We start from the raw sequence: 13,788 nt of genomic DNA on the forward strand, positions 1-13,788 counted from the left end.
ACAATACCGTAAGTTAACAAGTAGTGAATAAGGTAGATACAGAGCACTACACCCAAGAATAGTCAAAAGAACATTCTTGTCAAGTGCATGAGAATAGAATGCATGTTGGGTCACATTACAAGCATCTATAAATTTTACAAAATTGAAACAATACAAAGCATCTCTCCCACCACAATGTATGAATCTAGAGATCAATAATAAGTGGAGCCCTGGAAAATTCATAATATGTGGGAATTAAAAGTTCTTAATCAATGAATGTGTCAAAGAAGAAATCACAAGGGAAATTAAGACATATGTTGGGAGGAATGAAAATGAGAAAATAACCTAGGAAATTTATGGGATGCAGTAAAGCAAACTTAAGAAAGAAATTTATAGCAATGTATAAGAAAGAGTTGACTCTGGGGAAGATGTCAGGGTAGGGAGCTCCAGAAATGACTTCTCCCACCAAACAACTATTAAATAGGCAAGGACTGTCTGAAACAACTATTTAGAAACTCCAGATGCCAGAAGAACACCATATAGCATCCATGGAAATGTTGGAGGAAAATGATGATAAACTGTGGTAAATAACTACAAATTGCTCTCTCTATGAGTGGTGGCTACTGGCATACAATCCCCCATAGCCACTGCAGGGTCCAGTCCCTCACTAGCTGATGAGAACAGAAAGGGATGCAAAAATCTTCTTCCCCAAGAATGGGACATGGCTGATAACTGATCAAGGCTTTTGATTAGCAAATTCATATTGCTTGGTACCAGCCCTCAGGGAAGCTATAGTTTCAAACAGCCTGCATGAAAGTGGTGGCAGTCATTGTTTCAACCTTCCTATACAGGGGTGGAGGACATGGAGATTTAAAGATACAGCACTTCATCGGGGTTATGGGGGGCAGTTGATATAAAGGCTGCATTTGCTGGGCAGGCAAAAAAGTTTAGATTTGGTGAGCTGTCAGAGAAGATTTTGGCACCATTCCTGATCCCCTCTGCAAGGCACATTTGAGCTGGTCTGTGCCCAGTTCATGGGTCCATGGCCCTGTTTTGACTGAGAAAGGCTGACTTGTGAAAATCCTCCTTGGAGTGCCCCTCCTCCCAGAAATTGAAAGGAGCATAAAACTATACAGTGGGAGAGTCTGGAACAAAGGTCTCCCAGATTCAAATATCCATGAGAGGGAGATCTGTCTCCTGGGAAACAGAAGGGTCAACCAAACCTTTGTAAACAGGGGAACTCCAAAACAATTAACAAGCAAAAGCCCAGGACAAGACACAGAAAGACAGAGAAAACAATGCTCACTGAATTCACCATAGGAGACCTTCTTCATAGGAGGGCTGAAACTCAAGAAAATCTTTGACTTATCACAAACTGTATACAAAACCAAGAAAAAGACATCCTAGGGAGTAAATCCCAGAGCTAACATTTTATATATTAAAATGTAAATGGGCAAGAAAGGAGTACAAGGCAACAACAAAACAGGAAATAATGGCCAATCCAAAGGAAGAGGATAAAAGTACAGAAACACCAATGAAGAAGACAATGTGGAGGCACCAAACAAAACCTTTAAAAACTGATCTTACTGGGTGACATCAGAAAAAGATAATTATGAATTCTTCAGAATTCAGAAGAAGAGGTAGATTAGAGTATGTTCCTACAAATGCTGAACTGAAGACAGAGATCGATATCAGGTAGGAAGATCCTGTCCCAGAATGGCTGGTCCTCTCCCTTCCCCCTCACTTGGTCTCTCATAGCAGCTGGATTCACCTCAGGGACACAGAATATAAATTCTCTCACAGCAGTGAGACAAACCCCATCATTTGGAGACCCATGGGACAGGAGAAGACATTTCAAGGCCCAGATCAGTGAGAGACTAAGAGTCTGAGAAAATTGGACAGACTGTTTCTGTAGCCCTAGGTAATAAGGCCCTTCCCCCACCCCTGAGGGAAACAGCAGTGGGTGGACATTTCCTTGAATGTGGGATAGCTGAAAATGTGTAGAATTTGGAGAGTTCTCTGCCAAAAATAAGGGGGGGCACAGACCAATATTGTCCCAGAGTTTGGCCAGCACAGTGAGGGCACAGGAAACCAGGAGTTTCAGCCTTCCCTATGAAAGGCAGCCTGGAGTCAGAGACAAATGCTTCTGAGGAAGATTGAGTTACTAGGCAGTGTCATTGGTTGGGCAGTCCCACTATTTCATTCCCACTGGAGCTGGTCTATACCCACTGCTCTGGAACCAGCCCCTGTTTGGGCTTGGAAATACAAATGACCCAACTATTAAAGTAATGTCACAAAACAAACCTGGGTCTGCTGGCTGGTGAAAAACAGAGCACCACTGGGAGACAGCAGATGTTTTTAACCACACACAGAGATCTTTCTGGGGTGCCCAGGACCTAGACCCCATCCTTGAGGCAGGCTGCTGTGGGATCCTGGTTTTGGGGCACACAAGGGGGCAAAGCCAATCTGAAAACTGGCCTATTAGAGAGATGAAGAACAGATAGAAAACAAAGTCAACCAACAAGAAAACCCTAGGGGAAAGGGAGAAAATGACCACCAGAATAAACTAGGTAAGAAAATCAGATGCATAGAGACCAGAAAAAAAATCACAACATGTTGTCCAGCCAAAGGAACAAACTAACACTTCACTAGGAAATAGGAGTTGAAAAAACTAATTTAAGAAGTTCAAACAAATCTCCTAAGTCAAATCAATGATTGAAGGAAAGTGTGGCAAAAGAGATGAAGAATAGACACAGGGTGTCCACACAGAAGAACTTGAAAGCTTAAAAAAACAAATGACAGAATTTATGGGAATTAAATTCATAATAGAAGAGGGGAAAACACAATGGAGTCATTAAACAACAGATTTGAAGAAGCAGAAGAAGGTATTAACAAGCTAGAAGATAGGACTTCTGAAATCCTACACACAAAAGAACAGATAGGGAAAAAGTGGAAAAATATGAGCAGACCCTCATGGAATTTAATGACAACATGAAGTACAAGAATATACATGTCATGGATGTCCCAGAAGGAGAAAAACAGAGCAAAGAGGCTGTTCTAATTTACAATGCTGCTGGAATGCAAAAAAAAAACAGAAATGGATTGGCTTTTATAAAAGGAGATTTATTTGGTTACACAGTTACAGTCTTAAGGCCATAAAGTGTCCAAGGTAATGAATCAACAATTGGGTACCTTCACTGGAGGATGGTCAATGGCATCTGGAAAACCTCTGTTACCTGGGAAGGCAAGTGGCTGGCATCTGCTCCAAGTTCTGGTTTCAAAATGGCTTTCTCCCAAGATGTTCCTCTCTAGGCCACAGCTCCTCTTCAAAATGTCACTCTCAGTTGCTCTTGGGGTGTTTGTCCTCTCTTAGTTTCTCTGGAACAAGTCTGATTTCAACAGCTGTCTTCAAACTGTCTCTCATCTGCAACTACTCTCTCACATCCTGTGCATTCTCCAAAGTGTCCCTCTTGGCTGTAGCAAGTTTGGTCCTTCTCTCTGAGCTCATCAAGGCTCATGCTGAATGGGTGGGACCACACCTCCATGGAAACTATCCAATCAGAGTCATCACTTACAGTTGGGTGGGGGGCATCTCCATGGAAACACTCAAAGAATTACAATCTAATCAACACTAATATGTCTGCCCACACAAGATTACATCAAATAAAATGGTGTTTTGCATTTTGGGGGATATCATATATTCAAACTGGCACATTGCACAACTTGGAGCCCAAAATGACATGATCTTTCCATATACAAAATACATTCATCCCACAACAATATCACAGAAACTTAAATCATTTCAGTAACAATAGTTAAGTACAAGATCCCATCAAAATCATATACATGCATGGTCTGGTCAAAAGCATAATCCCCCTCTAGCTGTGGACCTGTGAAATTTAGAGCAAGTTATGTACTTCCAATATACAAAGGAGGGACAGTCATAGGGTAAACATTTCCATTGCCATAAGGAGAAACTGAAAGGAAAAGAGGGTTGACAGGCTAAAACAGTTCTTAAAACCCACAGGGCAAACTCTATTAGATTTCAAAGTCTGAGAGTCATTAACAGAATGATGTTGTATCCTTGGGGCTTGAGAGGGCAGGAGTCTAACCCTTCCTAAGGGCTTTTGCAGCAGCCCTTTTCTCTCCAAATGCTGGAGTGAGTGCTCTAACATATCTACACATTGGGGAGACCACCTTCTCAGCCCCACCCACCTCAAACATTGGGGCAGTACCTGGATACTCTTCCATCTCTGGGGAACATGCTCAACCCCTTCAGAACAGAGGGGTGGTAGCCAGGCTCTCCCCAGTCCCCTGGGAATGTGCTCCACCCTTTTTGAGGCCTGAAGTGGCAACACCTTTCCTGAACATTGAGGTGGAAGGCCTACCCTCCAAGTCTGGGCAAACTCACCCTTTCCACGTGTGTGGGCCACTCTACTCTCCCAGCCTGAGACCTCTTGACTCCAGACCTCAACCTCCATGGCTCTGTCTTTGAAGAAATTTTTCCTTCAATTTTTTCCCTGTCTGTCTTCTCCAGTCCAGACCAGCAGTAGCTCCATCTATAAAAATCTCACAAAAATTCTGTTGGCTTTGCATGAAGCACACGGGGGTCAAAGACAATAGGACTTTCCACAAATCCTTTCTGCTTAACACCTTCTCCAATCTTGACTTTTACTGAAATGGCAGCTGGGTTCCATGTTTGGTTAAATCCTCATGTGTGGCTATAGCTTCTGGGATCCCACAACCTTGAAGCCCAGAGTTTTTCAGGCCATCAATTTCTGGTTTCTTTGAAACCAAGAGTTCAATTCTCAGCTTATCTCTGTCCTCTCACATTTTACTATAAGCTGCAAGGTGAAGCCATGCTATATCCACAACTTTTAGTTTTGAAACCTCATCAGCCAAGTATTCCAGCTCATCACTTTCAAATTCTGTCTTCCGTCCAACACCAGGATTCAATTTTGCCAAATTCTCTGCCACTTTAAAACAAGGATCACCTTTCTTCCAGTTTGCAACAACACGTTCATCATTTCTGCTCAAGATCTCATCAGAAATACTTTAGAGTCCATATTTCCATAAAGAGTCACTTCAAAGCACTTTAGGCCCTTTCTATAAGCTCTGTTAGCTGGGAAGGAAAGTGGCTGGCGTCTGCTCCAAGTTCTGGTTTCAAAATGGCTTTCTCCCAGCATGTTCCTCTCTAGGCTACAGCTCTTCTTCAAAATGTCACTCTCAGTTGCTCTTGGAGTGTTTGCCCTCTCTTAGCTTCTCTGGAGCAAGAGTCTGCTTTCAACAGCTGTCTTCAAACTGTCTCTCATCTGCAGCTACTCTCTCAGTTCCTGTGCATTCTTCAAAGTGTCCCTCTTGGCTGTAACAAGTTCTCTCCTTCTGTCTGAGCTAATATAGTGCTCCAGTAAACTCCTCAAGGCCCATTCTGAATGGGCAGGGCCACACCTTCATGGAAACTGTCCAATCAGAGTCATCACCCACAGTTGGGTGTGGCACATCTCCATGGAAATACTCAAAGAATTACAATCCAGTCAACACTGAATCATCTGCCCACACAAGATTACATCAAAGATAATGGCATTTTGGGGGACTAATATATTCAAACCAGCACAGGGGTGAAAAGTATAATAGATGTAATAATCAATGAAAATTTACCAACTCCTAGGAAAGACAAAATTACAGGACAAAGAAGTGCAGCATACCCCAAACAGAATTGTTCTGAATAGACCTACTCCAAGACACTTATTAATCAGATGGTCAAATGTCAAGGACAAAGAGAGAATTCTGAAAGCAGCAAAAGAATATGGATTCATCACACACAAGGTGTGCCAGTTTGGAAATATTATGTCCCCCAGAAAAGCCATGGTCTTTAATGCAAACTTGTGGGGACAAACTTATTTATCTTTTTGATTAAGGTGTGACATTTTATTAGGTTGTTTCCATGGAGATGTGACTCACCCAACTGTAGGGGATACATTTTGATTACATCATTTCTCTGGAGTTGTGGCCCTGCTCATTCAAGGTAGGTCTTGATTAGTTCACTGGAATACTTAAGATAGCTCAAAATCTGACACAGATTCTGACACTTGGAGATGCTTGGAGATGCAGACAGAAGGACATTTTGCAATGCCAAGTTTTTTTTTTTGCTTTTTTATAATAAATTTTATTTTGAAATAAGTTCAATCTTACAGGAACAGTTGCAAAAACAGTACAAACCCCATACATAGAACTCCATCACACCCTGACCCCCCTCCCCTGATACCCTGATCCATCACCTTTAAGATCCTGTCACACCACTGTCTCTTTCTTTCCCTCCCTCCCTCCCTCCCTAACACCTATCATCTATTGCTCTGTGCTCTGAACATATGAGAGCAAGCTGCACATATCTTTGAACAAACAATATAATTCACATATACCTTTCCCATGGACAAGAACATAATTTTATGCAATCTCATTAAACGCAGCTAAGAAGTTCAAGAAATTCAACATTGATATAAAGCTTACATTCTATATTTCTTTTTTTTTTCTTGTGTCCCATCTGTGTCCCTTTGAGCCTCTTCTCCTCTGACCTCAGATCCCATCCAGGATCATCCTTGGCATTTAATTGTCATCTATTTAGACTGTCTTATTTTTTTTTCAATTGTGGAAAGATATATATTGTCTAAATCTTCCTATTCCACCCCTCCCTAGCATTCCATTAGTGGGATTAATCACATTTAGAATGTTGCAATGCTATCACCTTCTGACCACCCATTTCTAGAAGTTTCCCTTCACCCCAAACAATAACCCTACTCTCATTTCTTAACTCCCCATTGCCCCTTCCCCCACTTCTTGGAACCCCTACTCTACTTTTCCTCTCTTTGGTCATATTCTCTGATAATTTCTTTGTGTTTACCATGGGGCTTAAATTTAACATCTTAAATCTATAACAATCTTGTTTTTCTTTGATACCAAATTAACTTCCATAGGACACATAAACTGTGTTCCTATACTCCTCCATTCTGCCACCTTTATGTAGTTCTTGTCAAAAATTACATATTTTACATTGAGTCCAAAACCACTGATTTATCATTACAATTTATGTATTTTAGATCCTGTAGGAAGTAAATAGTGGAGTTATAAATCAACAATACAGTAGTATTGGTCTTTATATTTACCATGTGATCTTTACTGGAAATCTTTATTTCTTCATGTGGTTTCAGTCAACTGTTTAGTGTCCCTTCCTTTCAGCCTGCTTAGGACTGATCTACTGGTGATGAAGTCCCTCAGCTTTTGATTATCTGGGAATGTTTTCATCTCCCCCTCAATTTTATCCTTCAGGTGTTTGTGAATTCTCCAAGTCTCTGATGGTTATTGACTTCTATTTGTATTCCTTTGTGGTCAGAGAATGTGCTTTGAACAAATTCATTTTTTTATTTTTTATTTTATTGAGGCTTGTTTTTATGTCCCCACATACAGTCCATTCTGGAGAAAGATCTGTGATCACTAGTGAAGAATGTGTGTCCCAGTGACCTGGGATGTAATATTCTATATACATCTGTTAAAAGTCTCTATATCTCTCTCTCATTTCTTTGTTTCTCTGTCGGTAGGGCTTGCTTTAGTATCTGAAATAGGGCAGGTCTTTTATTAGCAAACTCTCTCAGCATTTGTTTGTCTGTGAAAAATTTAAGCTCTCCCTCAAATTTGAAGGAGAGTTTTGCTGGATAAAGTATTCTTGGTTGGAAATTTTTCTCTCTCAGAATTTTAAATATGTCATGCCACTGCCTTCTGGCCTTCATGGTGGCTGCTGAGTAGTCAGAACTTAGTCTTATGTTGTTTCCTTTGTATGTGGTGAATTGCTTTTCTCTTGCTGCTTTCAGAACTTGCTCCTTCTCTTCAGTATTTGACAGTCTGATCAGAATATGTCTTGGAGTGGCTTTCTTTGAATTTATTCTATTTGGAGTTCGCTGGGCATTTATGCTTTGTGTATTTATATTGTGTAGAAGGTTTGGGTAGTTTTCCCCAACAATTTCTTTGAATACTCTTTCTAGACGTTTACCCTTCTCTTCCCCTTCTGGGACACCAATGAGTCTTAAATTTAGATGTTTTATTTTATCTATCATATCCCTGAGATCCATTTCAATTTTTTCAATTTTTTCCCCATTCTTTCTTTTGTTCTTTCATTTTCTGTTCTGTGCTCCTCGAGGAGGCTCAGTTGTTGTTCAACTTCCTCTAATCTTGTATTATGAGTATCCAGTGTCTTTTTAATTTGGCTACAGTTTCTTTAATTTCGATAAGATCTATTTTTTTTTACTTACTCTTGCAATATCTTCTTTATGCTCTTCTAGGGTCTTCTTTATGTCTTTTATATTCTGTGCCATGCTCTTCTTCAAGTCTTTTATATCCCATGCCATGCTCTCATTGCCTGCCTGTAGTTCTTTGATTAATTCTGCCAGGAACTGTGTGTCTTCAGATCTTTTTATTTGAGTGTTTGGGTTCAGGCTCTCCATGTCATCTGGTTTTATCATATGCTTTAAGATTTTCTGTTGTTTTTGGCCTCTTGGCATTTGCTTTACTTGATCTTTAATTTGTTAGAATTGCAGCTTGGTGACATACACTTTAACTAACCAGCAGATGGCGTCCATGAGTCACTTATTCCTCTCAAGTCAGTTCTCCCCAACTTTGTGGTGTGTGGGGATCTGATTCTTTTGGGGTCCAATTGGTGCACTTAATTTGGGTGTGTTGTCAGTGCTGTCTACCCTCAATGAGGGGCGTTTGCCTGAGTGGTTAGGGAGGAGGGGCAGGTTTAATAATCAAACCTCCCAGGTGTTCCCAGAGATTTAAGGCTGTTCTCTGCCACTGACACAAAAGTCCTTGGTATTGGCGTAGGTTCCCTGGGATTTCTGAGTGGTTCCCCCCTCCCTGCTCTGCTTTTCCAGGACCTCTGCTGATGGGGGAGGGCCATGCCATGTCACAAGTGAGCTCTGGCATCCAGGGAAGCCCTGGGCTGCCGGGCTGTGTGGGGCATTCCCAGCCCGCTTCAAAGATGGTTGAATGTGATGCATTAACTTCCCCCTTTCTGTACAGCTCCACTCTCCCAGCTCTGGGACAATCAGCTGTGGGTGTATTCAAGACCACTGTCCACGGCCAATATTGTGTCATGTGAGTGGTGCTGTGGGAAAGACTCCCTGTCAGGCTGGGTTTCTTGGCTCAGCTCTGTGCTGTGTGTTCAGCCCCAGGCGGGAGTAGCCCTGCCCACTGGGGAGATGGCTGCCAGGCTGGGTTTCTTGGCTCGGCTCTGTGCTGTGTGTTTGGCCCCGGGCAGGAGTAGCCCTGCCCACTGGGGAGACAGCTGCAAGTCGTGCATCTCCCCTTTGCACCCCTGGACCTGAGACAATCAGCAGTGGGTGTGGGAAGAGGTATCCTCCACCCCAGACACCGAGGTGTTAATCCAGACCACTCCCGTCTATCTGCAGCTGTTCCTGGGCTTCTTTAAAAAAAAAAAAAAAAAAAAAAACACCAACCCACCGTTTCCCCACACTGCAGCATGGCTGAGGGACTCAGCCATCTCACTCACTCATTTCAGAATGCAGACTCCTGGTTTCACCAAACGCACATTCCCTGTGGCTTTAGCAGAACTTGTCCGGCTGGTGCTACTCTGGAAGTGGTATTCTGGGTCACTTTCTGGTTTATTATCTAGTGTTTTCCATGGAGGTGTTTTTTTCTCTCTCTCACCTAGCTGCCATCTTAGGTTCCTCCTCCACAATGCCAAGTTAAGAGATGGAGCCCAGAGTTTGCCCTGGAGAATCTAAGAGAAGAATTCCAGATGCTTACAGAGAAATGACCCAGGAGAAGCAAGCAGAGAGCTGAAAGAAGCTAAGAGAGACAGAAGGCCAGAGACATTTTGGAGAAAGCCATTTTGAAATGCAACTGAGGAGCAAAGAACCAGCACACACCAACCATTGCCTTCCCAGCTGACAGAGGTGTTCTGGATGCCATGGCTTTCCTTCAGTGAAGGTATCCTCTTGTTGATGCCTTAGTTTGGACATTTTTATGGACTTAGAACTGTAAATTTGCAACCTAATGTTCTAGTTTGCCAATGCTGCCAGAATGCAAAATACCAGAAATGGATAGGCTTTTATAAAAGGGGGTTTATTTGGTTACACAATCGTAGTCTTAAGGGTATAAAGTGTCCATCAACAAAGAGTACCTTCACTGTAGAAAGGTCATTGACATCTGGGAAACCTCTGTTTGCTGGGCAGGCCCATGGTTGGTGTCTGGTCCAAGTTCTGGTTTCAAAATGGTTTTCTCCCAAGACATTCCTCTCTAGACCACAGCTCCTTTTCAAAGTGTCACTCTTAGTTGCTCTTGGGGTGTTTGTCCTCTCTTAGCTTCTCCAGAGCAAGAGTCTGCTTTCAACAGCCAACTTCAAACTGTTTCTCATCTGCGGCTACTCTCTCACACCCTGTGCTTTCTTCAAAGTGTCCCTCTTGGCTGTAGCAAGCTTGCTCCTTCTGTCTGAGCTTATATCATGCTCTAGTAAACTAATCAAGGCCCATGCTGAATGGGTGGGGACACACCTCCATGGAAACTATCCAATCAGAGTCATCACCCACAATTGGGTGGGGTGCATCTCCATAGAAACACTCAAATAATTACAATCTAATCAACACTGATATGTCTGCCCACACAAGATTACATCAAAGATAATGGCATTTTGGGGGACAAAATATATTCAAACCAGCATGCCTAATAAATCCCCTTTATAAAAGCCAATCCATTTCTGGTATTTTGCATAACAGCAGCTCTAGCAAACTGGAACACAAGGGAAGCTTGAAAAGACTAAGTGCAGATCTCTCAGCAGAAATGATAGAGGCAAGAAGTCAGTGGTATGATATATTTCAGATACTGAAAGAGAAAATCTATCAACCAAGAATTCTGTGTCTGGTAAAACTGTTGTTCACAAATGAGGAAGAGTTTAAAATATTTACAGATGGACACTGAGAGATTTTATGAACAAGAGACCTGCTCTACAAGAAATATTAAAGAAAGCTCTATAGACAGATAGGAAAAGACAGGAGGGAGGGGTTTGGAGGAGAGTGTAGAATTGAAGAGTAGCAGTAATGGTAACTGAAGGTTAAAAAGAGAGAGAAAAAATAAGATATGACAGATAAAATTGAAAAGACAAAATAGTGGAAGAAATTGTTGCCTTTACATTAATAACATTAAATATTAATGGATTAAACTCTTCAATCAAAAGACATAGATTGGCAGGCTGAATAAAAACAGGATCCATCTATATGTCGTCTACAAGAGACTCACTTAAGACCCAAGGACAAAAACAGGTATGTATTAATACAGGTATGTATTAATAACAGACAATCCATCACAAAGACATAACAATCATAAATATCTGACTTCTGGGAAGATGGTATATTAGGAAAGGCACAGCAAAACTCTCTGCCGTTAAAAACACTATATAAATGACAGAAAGTTCTCTGGAACAGCATTTCCAGGGTGCCAAGGACAAGGCAGGGACTTCTACACCACATAGTGAGGACATAGCTGGAGATGCTGAGACTGCATTTAGGATGGGTGAGCGTTAGGCCCAGAAAGCCACCAGCGATGGGAGGTTGCAGCCAACTGATGAGAGAAGAAGGGAGTAGCCTCCACACCCCATGCACCCTTCTCAGCAGTTTGCTGGGGTGATAACCCTTCACAGCCCAATGGCCATGAGTTCCCATGGTGGGGACTGGCAATTGGAGCTGGCAGATGAATGCAAAGTGGAACAGTTTTCCATGCCCCATGCACCCATCTCAGTGGTTTGCTGGGAAGATAACCCTTCACAGTTCTGCTGCTGAGAGCTACCATGTTGGGGTCTGGCAGCTAGAACCATCTGCTGAGCACAGAGCACACAGCTTTCTAAGCCCTGTGCACCCATCTAAGCAGATGGCTGGGGATATAATACTTCAGAGCCCCACAGCTGAGAGCTCCTGTGAGAGAACTCAAGATTTGGTGGTCTTGTGACCACAACTACTCTTCCTTCATGGAAGCCCATGCTGTGCACAGCTGAGAGGCAAGGGTGCCACATGGCAGTGCCAGGAGTCCCTCCCCATCACCAGGGACTCATGGGTAAATGGCAGACAGGGATTGCAGTGCATTTGAGCTGGCAGTTGAAACATGAGCTCTGCAGCCCTGGGGTAGTTCACCCAAAGCCCTGGGAATTACCAGAACCACTGTGTCCTGAAGAAGACTCCCTACTGAAATGCACAGGACCCACTCCCCTCCCTCAGGGCAGGCAGTCCCCAGTGCACCCAGAAAATTGGTATATTGATTGGATTTCCATCCAGTTTGAACCCCACTTAGTGCATAGACAAAGTTGGGGGAGAACTGGCTTGAGAGTAAGAGGTGGCTTAAGAGTGCCAACTGCTGGTAGGACAGGGAAAGTGCACTCCACCAAGCTGTAGCTCTGCCAAATTTATAGATAAATATTCAAATAATCCTGCATATCCTAAAATAATTTTATTAAGATAATCAAATGCCACCTGGCCAACAAAAACTGAAATTTATAAAGCATATGAAGAAAGCAGAATATATGGACAACCCAAACAACCAAATTAAAAAGCCAGAGGAGACACAGAACTTGGAGCAATTAATCAAAGAAATACACACAAATCCACAAAACAATGTCAATGAGATGGCTAAGGACATAAAGGACACCAAGAAGGCCCTAGAAAAGCATAAAGAAGAATTTTAAAGAGTAAATTTAAAACTAGTAGATCTTATAGAAATAAAAGATACTGTTGATCAAATTAAAAATATACTTGAGGCAGGTGTGGATCTTGGGCAGTGGGTCAGCTGAGCCTGGGGGCAATGGAACTATTTTAGGCTGCTTGCTTCAGCCTGGGGAGTCACCATCTCCACTGCCAACATGACTTGTCAGTCTCAGGGCATCCAGCAACTACTGCAGACTGAGAAGTGCACCACAGAGAAGGTCTCCAAGGCTCACAAGTGAAAGAACCGGAAGCTGAAGCTGGCCAAAGAAGCAGCTCAGATTAAAATTCAACAGTACAGCCTGCAGAGAGAGAAAGAGTTCAAAGCCAAGGAAACTGTGACTCTAGGATCCCATGGCAGGTGCAGCACTGAAGTGGAGATGGAGACCCAGGAGAAGATAACCATCCACCAGACCTATTTCCAGCAGATCAGGGAGGAAGTCCTGGATAAATTCTTATCCTTTTTCTGCAACATCCAACCAAAAATTCATGAAAACTACCACATAAATTGATAGGGGAGAAGGAGCTCCTGTTCCATGGATTGGCATTTTAGATGTCCTCACATAATATGTGAAGCTTTAACAAAGCTAAAGTTAAATTCTTGTGGAAAGGTATTAATTTTTTTCTATATACTATATGGTAGGTCTTTTCATTTTTTGGATAGTAGCAAACCTAGCTTCTTTGTACAGACTTGGAGCTTATCCAAAGACTCCATCTTTTAAATCTTTTATTTCTTATAAATTTAACAGGTATATATTTAGCTCAAGATACGTATATAACAATATTGACTTTTTCTTTCTTAGATATAGTACCCAAGACACTTATTTGAAGAAAGAATGGGGTTAAATATTTTATTTCCCTAAGATTTTCTTAAAGGTCAGGGTCTTTACATGTGAAAAAGTAGCAAAAAGTCATTTTATTTCAACAAAGTGGATCACTGCTTTTATTTAATCTTTACTACTAATTTTGAATAAAAATGCAGAACACAATCTGTTAATATATACAAAAATAAAATTTTGGCAAAACAAAAACTATTGTTAAAGGAGCTTATATT

At 41.9% G+C, this 13,788-nt stretch overlaps 1 pseudogene; it reads left to right on the forward strand.

Moving 5' to 3' along the window:
• Nucleotides 1-12,892: 12,892 nt before the first annotated feature.
• On the forward strand, nt 12,893-13,246 carry LOC119523837 (annotated as a pseudogene).
• The last annotated feature ends 542 nt before the right edge of the window (nt 13,247-13,788 follow it).

Source organism: Choloepus didactylus, chromosome X, assembly GCF_015220235.1.
Source record: "Choloepus didactylus isolate mChoDid1 chromosome X, mChoDid1.pri, whole genome shotgun sequence".
NCBI classification, from domain to species: Eukaryota; Metazoa; Chordata; class Mammalia; order Pilosa; family Megalonychidae; genus Choloepus; species Choloepus didactylus.